Below are 13,156 nucleotides of genomic sequence, written 5' to 3' on the forward strand. Positions count from 1 at the left end.
TCTTGCTTTGGAGCCCAAATGGGAGTGTATGATTTCCAGTGCAAGTCCTTTCTTCTGAAATCAGTTCATTTCCAATGTATATCACATCCATTGTGGTGCTAGAAAGCTGGGGGACTTTAGCTGGCATTTTTCTAAGCTTCTTAATTTCACCACATCTTAAATCCAGTGGATAAATTTTCACAGGATTTTTGGTCTAAAACTGGTCCTTTTGGGGTACTTTTTTATGAGAAAACTTATAGAAGTGCTGCCTGGAATGAAATGCAAAGTAACAGCATCTTGGATTAACAAATATCAATTTTAAAAATAGCTGCTTTTAATTACTGAGCTTTAAATCAGAAAGTCAGTGCAACATCAAGGGGCTGCTTTTCTCTATTGAATGTGAATAATATTTAAAAGTGAGATGTCTTCTAACCCTTTAATTTACACCTTCTAGGGATGGTTCTGACTCACAGTTTTAATTTCTCCCTATTTTTTCCTCCATGCATTGCAAAACGTAGTTCAATGCCTAGAATAAGTGTAGAGACCTGATCCAAATTCCTTGGCAAATCTCCCTCCTATTGTGAGGAATACTGGCTGCCAAGAGTCCAAGGCTGAACTCTGTAAGGACAGAGTTTTTCCAACAGTTCTTGGTCACTTCAAATATCTCTTGTAAATCTCCTTATTGTATATCAGGTGGCTGAAGATTTCCCATTCGTACTGTTCCACAGTAACAGTTCTTTATTCTTAACTTCGACATTGCAGGAAATGAAAGGTTCAGCCTCTGTGTGGCTCTTGTAGCTGAAACACGGAACCTCCATGTGACCCAAATTCACATAGAGGGAAGGGTTTGCCTTAGATGTTACCACCGCTGAGGTCTGGTATTCCCCCCAGAAATATAGTGGAAGGCTGCTGTAAAATCTTTAAAGGAAAAGGCTCTTTTTACAAGACTCATAGTCTCACTGTTGCTGCATCAGAGCCTTCTGAGATGAATGAGATGAGTTTCATTCACAACTGAGGCAAGTTTCATTCAGTTATTTGTTACATCCTACTGATGACTTGTAACTTTCAGTAGATGAGGATTTTCTTAGCTAATTGAAAAAACATTTATTGACTATGACTTTTTTCTGAAGCCAATTAATTCCAGGGGTGCAAAAGGCAAGCAGTGTGGTGGGTGATCATTGACTTTTTGACAGTACATGGTTGGTATGGGGGAATGTTTATTAAACAATGTTAACTTGACCTAAGACTGACTTTGAAGTTTGATCTCTAGCAGGAAGACCTATCTAATGATTAAACCATGGAATTAGGCTTTTAGAACCATAGTTAATAAAAACCTTGTGTGTTTATAACTGGGATGCTGCAATTCTTCATTCTAGAAACATGCTGACCACAATGAAATCTAGGGACTGAGGGAGATGATTTAAAACCATTCACTGAGCAAGGAGCTGCCTTCAGCCAGCCCAAAAAAAGGATTAGTATAAGAGTGGAGGCTGGACTCTGACCTCCTTAGAGGCTAGGTGCCTGAGGGAGGCATATGAGGTGACTCACAGCAGGGCAAGATTCATTGAACCAGAAGAGGAGGTGTTAAGGAAGCTGACTCCACTCTTCTCAGCTATGGTACACAGCTGAGAGCAGGTAAGTCCTGCTTTTAGAGGGCTGTTTTCCCCTAGGCAATCACAGAAGAGAAAAGTAGGAATGACCCTGAGATCAGAAACCAGGACCTGGGGATCTCCACCCCACTGGGGCTGTGATTTAGAAAATGGAGTGGGGTCCAAGAAGGGCAGGCTGTATTAGGTAGAGAAGGGAAAAGGAGGGTCATCACACAGACGATTGAGTTGAAAGGATGGGAACACATGTTGCCGGCTCTTTTTCTCTCCCCAATGTGTAATAGAAGTCTGGAAACCTTAGAGAAGCCATCCTCCTGCAGTGGCATGATAGGACTCCCAGAAATGCTTAGTGCTTGCCTAGCCCTAGAGAAAGGAAGCACTGTTAGAGCATGGTGTTCAATGTCTTCTAATGAACTTTTAAAAAGCTTTCTGTAGCCAAATATACAGTCTTTAACATAAGCAGAAATAGTTACAGTAAAGCCAAAAAGGGATCTTTAGGTTTAACAAAACCAGCTTAAGAATATGCAAATTTGGTGAAATTTTTTTTACCATGGATTTAAAAATAGCTGGATAACCAGAATAACCTTACCATTTGCAGTGTAGTGTTGCATAATGGTTTTGGTGCCACCACCTAATTTTAGAGACTGAAGCCTAGCTATTTGAAGACATTTAGATACCTACTCCTATGAGTGTTGGGGGGGCTTGGGGCAAGATTCAACTGTCAAAGCACAGGTAGGTGCTTAGATTGTACCCAAAACCAGGCAGACATGACATGGTACCTGCAGGAATCTTGTACCCTGCTTGAGAGGCAGGTGAGGATGACACTCTGTGGGTAACACGATGGCTCTGGGAATTCATGTGAGTCACCCAAATCACTTTCTAGGTCTTTGGGGAATGTGTTTGCTGTAGGTGCAGAGATGCCCACGCTGGCTCTCTCTGAATGTTGCATTGAGCAGCCTGCCTCATCTCTTGCTGGGGACTTCCGTATCACACAGGTTTTTCTGGGGAAGATGGTCACAGTGGCAAGGTTCAGGGTCCAAATTCACAACTTGCCAAGGGAGGAACATTTTTATTCAGATCTGTGAAATGTAAGTGAAAACTTGGGTCCTAAAACTGTATTTTATTATGTGTTGATAAGGCACCACAAAAATCTTCAGTGCTTTATTAAAGGTTTTTAATATGGATGATTGCATATATCCCAGCCAAAATCTTCTCCATCCTACATAGGTATTTATCTCAGCTAGCAGATTTTGTTTGCTCAGATCCAAATTAGAAAGCATTTAAAGCAGATAGCACATCTCTAAAAATATACTGAATTTACAATGAAGCTTTAACATTCTCTTGCTAAATTTCACACATCTCATTTGATTTCTGAAGAAAAAAGGTAAACACAGAAATTTTCTTCACCAGTCCTCATGCATTGCTTGCAACAAGAGAAAATGAGTATTTCTCATATTACCACTCTGTGTTTTCAGTAGAGGACAAATGCCCATTCCCTTTACAGGAAAAGGAGTCAAATTCCTCACTGCTGTTTGTACCATTTTTTTTCTCTTTATTGGTAATGTAAGCTTCTATGCAAATTGAATGGTGGCTGTTCAGACTCAGTTGAATATAACAGGGGAGGATGGGACCAAATTACTTCTGTCTATCTTAACAGGACTTTTTATTGAAATTTACCTTGCGTGGCTCCAAATCTTGTCAGGATGAATTATCACTTTAGCCATGTTCACATTCTTGTTAATGTATTTTCGCTGCAGTGCAAAAGGTTAGGGTAATGGGAAGAGCTGAAAGCAGAATGGTTACAGTGAAAACCAATTGCTGCCTGTATTTAGATAATTTTCCTTCCAAGTGACAGTCCATTAAGTCTCTAAATTGTTTTATTTGCTACTTAAGAAAGCCTTTGCTTAGTCTTTGGGTGTCAGGAACTAATGAAAGAAGCCTTAGAAGAAAATCTACAGGTTCTGTAAAAGTAGAACTAATACGGCATGTGGAGCTTGTCCATTTTGTAGAAAAGTGAGACAGTGCATCATAAAAGGTGTTGTTTGGTTTTTTTTTACAGAGATTTTAGATATTTATTCCTCCCTTAATTTTAGAAAGTAATAGTTTCAAAATTCAGGCTTAGAGTAATGTCCTAATTTTTTATTACTTTAAAAAAAAATCAATTTCTAAATAAAATATGTTGGGTATCTTAGTACAATTCAATTTATTTTTTTTTACTGAACAACAGAATATAAAAAGGTTTTCAGTTTTGGTATCATACAGGTCTACCCTGATTTGTATCACACAATCCAATATAAATAATGTTTTGAAATACTCAGTTATCCAAAATTTATAAGGACTTCTGTAAATCAGTTTATATGACACCTCCTCTTCTACTCCCCTATTCTTCGCTTGATATGGCCTCAGTGTTGCTAGCTCTTCTCCATCTCAAAGCTCTTCCAGCTACAGTGGCTTACTGCAAATACACTACATCTAATTGGAAAGACAACAGGAATTACCACAACCATCTGATATGCCTCTCCTGAGTTATGTGCTCATAACCAAATGTTATCAACACTCATCAGTTGAGGAGTTAAAACTGTCATTATGCTTTTACGTTTCAGTACATTATGCTCTCATATTTGTGTATATTTTTCCATATATTTGCAGTGCGGTCCCACTTGGGAAGAAATATAACTCTTTCTGCTTCTATGGAGTATTAAAATGTTTAATGAGAGAGCACAAAATACCCAAGTAAGTGCATTGGGGTTTTGACATTTCATACATAGGCCAGGCTTTCAGAAAGAGCTAAGAAGATACTCTGGGAAAAAATGGACCTTGATCTATCCACAACAGGCTTAAACTAATGAAAGAAGAAAAGATGACTGTGTGGTCTAATGTCTGTACTTGGGAGTATGAAAGATTTCCAATAAAGAAAATACAGGGTACCAATACGATGTCAGAAAATAACATGCACCAAGTTTTAAACAGAATTCTTAATGAAGTGCAAAAGAAAGAGTATACAAAATATCTGTCAAAGGCTGCAGGAGAAACTTTCTGTTATTACGTTGAAGAAAAAAAAAAACAAAAACCAAACAACAAAACTTGTTTTTTATAACTGAACGGGAAAGCTTTAGCTTTGTTTACAGTTCTAGAAATATTTCATATCAAATTTATATGAGAATTTAAGTTATAGCAATCCTTTTAAAAAGAGCCTGGCCCTAAACATGGAACAAGTCAGTAAAGTAGTTAGTTGTTAGGAAAAGCTGTTTTCCTCGTATTTAACACAGTGTTCTGTTTGGTGCGTGCACTACATATAGGGCTGCTTTTCTCTCCTGGGATGTGTGGTGTTTCTTATTGTCTGTCAAAGCAGAACTTGTGGATCTTTTGTACTGGTCTAACAAGGCATTAGCAAGGAAGCTTATTTCAGGTAACAAATAGCATTTTGAAATATATATTTTACTTGATCTGTCATGACACTGGAAGCTATGGATTTTAATGAAGTACCACAAATCAACAAAGTAAGCAGATGCAAAAAAATGGGCTCTTGCCTTTTTTTCTTTTTGCCTTTTTTATTTCTTTTGTATTTGCAATATGAGACAACTAAAGCTATGCTGACTGAAACACATGAATTTGCCTGTTTGTAGACCCAAGCTGAATGCTGAGCTGCAGTTTGAGTTTTACAAATGGTACCTCAGTAGTCATTGTATTCTAATATAAAAGTTAAGCAGCATGTAAAAAATTGCACAGAAACAAAACAAGACCAGCCTAGAAACTTTGGGTATGACCTCTGGAGGACTTCTGGTCCAACCTTGCAGCTCAAGCTGGGACACCTGGAGCCGTCTGCCCAGCCATGTCCATGACTTTTGGATACCTCCCAGGTTGGAGACTCCACAACTTCACTGGGCAGCCTGTGCCAATGCTTGGTCACTCTTTCAGTAGAAAAGTATTTCTTGAAACTGTGTTTCAGTGTGTGTGCCCATTGCCTCTTGTCACATCACTGAGCACCACTGAAAAGAGCCTGTTTCCATCCTCTTTGCACCCTCCTCTCAGGTATTTGTACACATCGATAAGACCATCTCTTCTCCAGGCTGAGCAGTCCCAGCTCTCTCCACCTTTTCTCACAAGAGAGATGCTCCATTCCCTTCACCATCTTTCTAGTCCATCACTGGACTCTCTCCAGTATGTCCATGTCTCTCTTGTACTGTGGAGCCCAGAAATGGACTCAGCATTCAGGCTGTGGCCTTACCAGTGTTGATCACTTTGGTACAGACTTTGATAGGCAGCAATCCTGGCAGTCTGTCCTCTTACCATAAAGGTTGTTTGGTGCTTTCAGTTTGAGGATTAGTAATGCCCAAATGCTCAGCTAAAAGGTGGGAGGAAAAAACAAAGGGGTTGTAAGTTTCAGCCCTGACAGGACTGTTCTGTCCAGAACAAAATCCTTGTTTCCTTTGTGGTGCTTATAAGGGGTTTTAATATAGATTGAAGTTATTATTCTGGTCAGTCTGAGCAGCCTGATGTTCAGGAGATTTTTCAACACATTTTTACAAGTTGGATTCTCTATATGCTCACAGTGGAGTAGTCGGAACTACCCTTTTTTTTTCCTTCTAAGTATCAGGCAACAATTAGATAATGCTGTGTGCCATTATTTTCCTAACCTATATAGCCTACATAATCTCTATGAGTTCTTTAATATTTTGCTATGTGAAGCAATTTCATGAAGTATGAAACCCAAGATCCTGCAGACATAGTCAAATCCACTTCCACAGAAGAAAGCAGTATTACTTAAATGGATTTTAAAATACATTGCTGAATTTGGAAGCAGAATTTGTGTCATGGCATCCCTGAGTTATCCTCTCACCAGAAAATACTGGGGTGGAATCATCAGTAGAGAAAATTTGCTATCACCAGATTCCCAATGCTCCACACTTCTGCTGTATTTCTGTTGTTTTAGAGTTTGGAGTATTTAATAGGAGCACCATGACCCATAGTGGTGCCCGACAGATTCACAGTCTCCCATAGGAGAAGGACCCAGCCCACTGCTCTGCTTTGGCACAAGGATGGCTGCTGAGAGGTTGTACTGGATGGACATCACACTCTCCTGAGTGGACACAGCCTTTGGGATGAAATCTCATGGGACTCACAGCCTCTGAACACAGGAGTTTGCTGTGTACCTGGCCCCTAGCCCCACTTCACCATCTTGCTCATTCGGCTGAGGATGCTGCTCCCAATAATGAGGGCTGGAACTAAATGATCTTAAGGTCCTTTCCAACCCTAACCATTCTATGACACAATGGTTTGTCAGCTTTTGCAGTTAGGCCCACAGAGATGCTGGGTGTGTTGGGACCCTTCACCCCAGGTCCCCCGTCCCCCGTCCCCCCCCCACCCAGGCCAGCTATTGAAAATTGGTTCTGGAAATCTTATGGCAAAATGAAGTGACCAAATTGCCACCTACACTAACATTTATGTAGCACCAGACTGGAGGTTACAACACTCGCTGCCACCCCAGTGAGCAGCCAGCCTTGCTAACTATTCCACAGGCTGCTTTCTCACACCATCAGAAGTGAAGAGCATTTGCAAGAAGAATTTTGTGCTGAGATGAAATAATCCTTTTGAAATATTCTTTTTTTTCTTTTTTAATAGTAATTTTACTTTTTCCTAGGAAAAGGCGGCCGTACAATATAACCCCGCTATTCGCAATTCAAGGAGCATGGAGCATTTCCTGTGTTAAAGCAGTGCAACAGTCTCTAGACATACTTAGGACTAAAAAAAAAATGAAATTTAATATCAGCCCTGTAAATATAACTATATTTATCTTAACAATAACCTCTTCTTTGTGACATGCCATTTTCCTTTACCTTCGTGCAACTTCAAGAAAGGGCTTTAGAAAACATGTTTTTGAAATATCTCTGTGTGTGGAGCTTATTAAATTAGTCTGTTACTTCCAGTATATATAAAAAAAGAATAAATAGCTTAAACCCCAAGTCATTTCATGGCCTGAAAAGTGTCAATAAAAGTGAAATAATGTTTGTACAGTTTAGTAAGGTGGGTTAACCTTTTGAAGAACACAGCAAATGTTTTGTGGGAAAAGAAATTACATTCACGTGTCCTTTTGGCTTCGCAGAGGTAGTTTTTTAATATAACATGAAAGAGCTGCAAATACATGTATTGAATGGCAAGTATGCTGATCGTTGCCCTGTGGCAGGTTTAAGAGAGGCGACAGCCAGAGCACACAGCAGAACTGCCTGAGAGATCGGTTGCCGTGTCAGTTTTGACATCTGTTTTGGAAGAATTTTGTCTGTCTCTAAAGCAGTGTGATCCTCAGTGTACAGTCGCTTTGGAAGTGTTAGCTAGTCCATGTTGTGCTGAGCACACTGATGCTTTGAAGTGTCAAAAGCTGCTCAAGATATTTTAGCAATATATAAGCCCATTTCCTTTGACGGAAGATTCAAGACAAGGCTGTGGGAGAGTGAAATTTCTTCTGGAAGATTACACTCATTGCTATATTAAGGGGCGGAAAATCTTCCAGTCACTCTAGCCTTTGAAAATTATGATCTACAGCCTGCGTCAGTGTGCTCATATTCTTCCCCTGACTGGGTGGTTGATGCTCAGGAAGTGTCTCCATTGAAACCAAATGACTGTGGCTGCAAAGAAAAGGAAGGCTCTGGGGTTGAAAAAATCCAGAAGTGTCTCTATCCAAGATGGGGAAGCCAGGGGGATGTGGTACAACATGAAGAACTCCGGACAATTTAATCATTTTTCTGTGCACATTTGTTCTGTTCCCTGTAATAGCTTATTGTAATCTAAAAAAAAAAAAGAGTTAATTATGAATGTATTTTTCCATTCTGTTAATCTGAGAGACTTTTACAATTAGAATTCATAAACCAAACTCATTTAATGTTCAGAAAGACAGAATTGCCACTAATTAAATATAACAGTAAATCAAAGGCATAAAACAATCACATGCTGTACTGAATATGATTACAGCAGCCAACATGTTGAATACTGTGAGATATATCGTCTATTGCTGACGGGAAAATATGCTGTGTCTTCTCTGATATTGCAGTTTCCCCCCCTGCTCAGGTAGCCTTTATCCATTTTTCAAAATACTGTCATCCTTCAGATTAGTTGCGGGCAACAAGGCTTTTCATAGCTTGGCTCTAATTCCCCATTATGATACAGCACTTCATCTTAGGCATTGCATTGCAAGCAATAGTGAAGATTTACTTTCTACCAGTAAATGATACACAGGCACCAGAGCCAATCTTTCTATTGACATTGTCTATTTAAACAGCTATGGATGGTCCATCAACTCCCTGTGCTAACAGAGAAGAACACGCAGCTTTCATCATTATTTTTCTTCCCAGTTTTCTTCATCCTGCAATTTTGTTTCCGCTACTGAAGATTATAGAAGGCCATAATGGAGCAGAGCTGGTTAATAAGCAAGGCATAAAACAAATTAATTATTTAAGTTTGGAAACATGCTAACTCAATCAATTTGAGAGGAAGTTTTAGGTACTGAGTTAACTGATTAACATCCAAACTTGTGCATGTCTCTAAAGAGTCAGTTCAGTAATACCCAGTTCCCTGTCTTGAAAGGCAGAGACATATTTTCTTGGCATCAGAGTAGATGCCAGTTTAAATCTGCTAGCTGAATTCAAGCTCCTTTTCAAGAAAATCTCAAGATATATATGAATATATACTCAATAAGACAAAGCCTCAAAGTCTGTTGTTAAAACAGTGATGACACTGACAGTGACTGGACTGAACTTACCCCCGGAAATACACTATTAACCTCAAAGCCCAAGCTTAATCTCACTTTACTCCATGTAAATTAAATGAGGATGTGGAGAGTTGTATAAGAAGCAGTCAACAGGGTCTAATTTTGTCTCAAGAGTGACCCTCATTTATGAGGTTGTGGATATACACTTGAACCAGCATAACATGAATAGTCACACTGAAGTGTGAATGTTTGGAGAGTCAGTGACCTTTGTATTTCAGACCATTGCACAGAAATAAAATAACAGAACAAGGATGCAGCTCCTCTCTTGGAGGACCTAGAAATGTTTTAGGATATTTTGGCTGCTGGCAGATGATAACTAAGCTAGAATGATAACATAGTCTTCAAATGTTTTTCTTTGTAGATAGTTTATCTGCCCAGCTCTCCATACCTAAGTCAATGCAAAGGCCAAAGGTATGCTAAAGACATGCAAGTCCTCCTGTGCAAGGAATATGTTTGTTCCATTTTAAGAAGTAAAGCTACCTTTATTCTCACTTATACTGGACTCAGGTCTTATTCTGAAATTACCAGAGTGTGACAAAAGAGCGTAAAACTTTCTCTTGCCAGTTTTGCTCACTTTCAGGGCTCCTTGAGTGGTCAGAAGGCATCAGAAACCTATTGTTCATGAAACTCAGGCCTACTATATGTAATAGCACCGAGGAATATTAGAAATCTGTTAAAAAATTAATAAATCAGTCAAAAAAAAAAAAGCTAAGCGTTAATTATATTTAGATATATCACACATCTCCCAGATCAAGCACCTTGCAATTAATACTTAGTTTACAGATTTCAGTTTTCCCTATATGAAAGTCATCCATTCTGTCTTTATCTCCAATTGTTCTTGGCAATCCATGTCAATCTGGGAATGTTCTGGATTTTGCTCCAAAACCCTCCAGTAAGTGACCTCATTAAAAATATAGTAGTATAGCATAAAGTGGCAGAAAATGGTTGCAGCTTCCAAAACACTAAATCTCCCAATGTAACCAAATATTTTGGCAACTGGGGCATACGTAGGTATAGGTGGAGAGTCTCTGCTACTTACAGACATAGAAGTGTTATGATTTAAGATCTGTTTTCTTCTACATTATTCTGGTTTAGGCTGTCATTTGATTGCAATGAAGGTCCTGCTAGGGCTGTTTTTCTGAAATGAATCTTTAAAATCCATGAGAATAAGTTGGTACAGCTTATTATTTTGTAGAGGAAGCCTTATTTTTGTAGCTACTTTTAATCATCATGGTATTTGTTTCGTGGATTCAGAAATCTGCACAGCACCATTTGTATGAGAGGTGCCAGGTTACTTCTGCTTACAGAAAACAACAAAAAGAACGGTGAGGATTTCATTCACATTTCTCAGCATGTGTGACTCAGAACTAGAAACATTGCTATAAATAACGTGGAAAAAAATAGATTGTTATTAAAAGCTAAGGGCTAATTTTTCCTTAGGAAAGACTCACTAACCTACCAGCATCCTTAGTCTTCTGTTGCTCAGAGCACCAACTTATTACATATTCAGTAAAGCTGCTCAGAAATCATGATGTTGGGACAGCACTTAAAAGTTAAGATTTCCTTTCGCATTTTGTATCCAGTAAAGAAAGAGCAGGACAAATTCTTTCATTTTACTTCTATGACCTAGTGTAACTTCCTATATTTTTATAGTCTGAAAGGAAAGGATTTTTTTAAAGGAACTTAATAAAAGTTTTTGTGGAAAATGTATGCTTGCATCTTTAAACAGAAATGCCTACAATTCTGATTATGTGAAGTCATTAAAGGAGTATTTTCCATTTTTTTTTCTGGGACAGTCCTTTTGGCATCATCTCATTCAGCATTACAGCCAATTATTCCATTATGTCAGAGTAATAGCCTGGAGTGCCTTTGAAAGGGAGGTTTCCCTGGATTTTGGGACTGTTCTTGCTGCAAGGAGATGATGATTTCATGAGGTGAGATGGAGTAACGTCTTGGTCATAAAAACCCGCTGCAGGCTTGCTGTCACGTGCGATAGCAATCACAAGGAAAGCAGAGGTGCCTTGCTGCCTGCCAGAGAGCACATAGCTTCTTCCGTACTCCGCCCTGGTATTCAAGCTGGAAGCTGAAGGGGATGAAGATGCCAGCCCATGTTCACTTGACTGTGTGCTTGCTCCAACACCTCACATTGAATGGACAGCCTGGAGGCTTACATGATTATTATCCAACACCCAGCGCTTATTTTTGGTCAGTGCAAGGCTTTGCCTGCAGAAGTACTGGTCCTCTGGTCAACCTTGTGTCAACCTTGGCTGGCTTCTGGCCACCCACAAAGTCACTGCCTCCCCACCTGCTCCCCAGCAGGGCAGGGAGGGATGGATTAGTACAAGGTGTGATGAATCCAGCGGAGCAGCAGGTTTTCTCCTTGGTTGCATTTCTTTCATTTTCTGGCTTTCATTCAGGCCTACCAGTAACTCCCCTCACCTGATTAAAATTAATCCAGTCAAAAAATAGTCTTAATGTTAATTCAGATAAAAACTGAGCTGGGGCCTCAGAGTATTTCCGTGAAGTTCATTCATAGTAATTTCTCTTTCCTTGATTTGTTTTTTTAATAGGACTGTCTCATGATGCACCCACCTTGCCTTCACACAGAGTGGTAATCCTTTTTCAGTCAAGGCAACAACTATCCCCATGGGCCCTCTTACTCCACATGAGATTCCACAGGGCATGGACATGCTTTGAAAAAACGAGTCTAAGAATCAGCGTACTTTTACAGTGCCTATTGCAGATCAAGAATGGCAAGATGAAATCCTTGTAGGTGCCAGACAGAAAGAGACAGCATATACATTTGGTGTTTCTAAAATGAGAGAATGAGTGCACCACTTAGGCTATCTGGCTTCTGATCACCTGTATGCCTTCCTACCCCTTCTCCCCTGTCTCAGCAGCTGAATGAGTAGGGAACTTTTGAGGCAGTAAAGGAGGGAAGGAAGAGAGAAAGAAGACTTGGACGGTTGTGGGATTGATGTTCCACCACCTGACTGCCAAAGGTGGCAGCTTTAGCTGACTGTCAAAACTAGTGGCCCACAGAACCCACACCCCTCCCTTATGATTTGTTGGGGAAAAAAACAATCTGTCCACCTTGCTGAAGTGAGTATACCTTCATCTTCAGCATTGGCAGATTCCCAGTTCCTGAGGAACTCTCTAAGCTTTGGCTTAGAGACTCACAGTAGAGTGTAAACATGCCAGGTGGAGGAGAAGAAAGGCTGGGTCCAGGGAAAGGGAGGTGTACGCTGTCCCTATCCAAACACACAGACAGTTTTTCGGAACAAACGTGCCTTGGAAGGGTATTGACTTTTTCATGGAGGGTCCCAGGGGAGGTAGAGCCACAGCTGCTGTGCTGGGTGAGGGCCTGTCTGGGTTGCATTTGCTTCGCCACCTGTCACAAATGGAAATCATATTGTCTATTGTAGAACCAATGACGGACTTGAACAGCAAGCAAATAAGCAAGGGCATGGCTGCAGCTCTGCTGGCTCTGTTTCGACTGACTGCAACTCCATGAAAAGAATGCCCAGGGCAGAATACAGGACCTAAGCCCTGGTAAGAGACTTCTCAGCAGAGCAGAAGAGAAAATTCACATATTCACACATACAGATAAAGAACAAGAAAGCAAATAAATAAATAAAGGCTCTACTTTCATTCTTTTCTGCTAGCAGAGAGATATATCTGAACTCCAGTTTTAGTTCAGAGGATTGCAGTTTATTTCTAGACACTGAAATTTATACAGAAACCAACAGGTTTTTTTCTGTCTAAATAAAGTATGGGAGAAAAAGCTGTAAGGCATACGGTAGCCTTA

General features: G+C 39.9%; 1 long non-coding RNA gene across 1 annotated transcript; it reads left to right on the plus strand.

Moving 5' to 3' along the window:
- Positions 1–1,372: 1,372 nt before the first annotated feature.
- LOC136008569 (uncharacterized) lies at positions 1,373–12,999 on the plus strand. The gene is made up of 2 exons (XR_010610144.1): positions 1,373–1,614; positions 12,774–12,999. It is a non-coding gene; the product is annotated as an uncharacterized LOC136008569 (long non-coding RNA).
- The last annotated feature ends 157 nt before the right edge of the window (positions 13,000–13,156 follow it).

The sequence above is a fragment of the Lathamus discolor genome, chromosome 2, assembly GCF_037157495.1.
Source record: "Lathamus discolor isolate bLatDis1 chromosome 2, bLatDis1.hap1, whole genome shotgun sequence".
Classification (NCBI taxonomy): domain Eukaryota; kingdom Metazoa; phylum Chordata; class Aves; order Psittaciformes; family Psittacidae; genus Lathamus; species Lathamus discolor.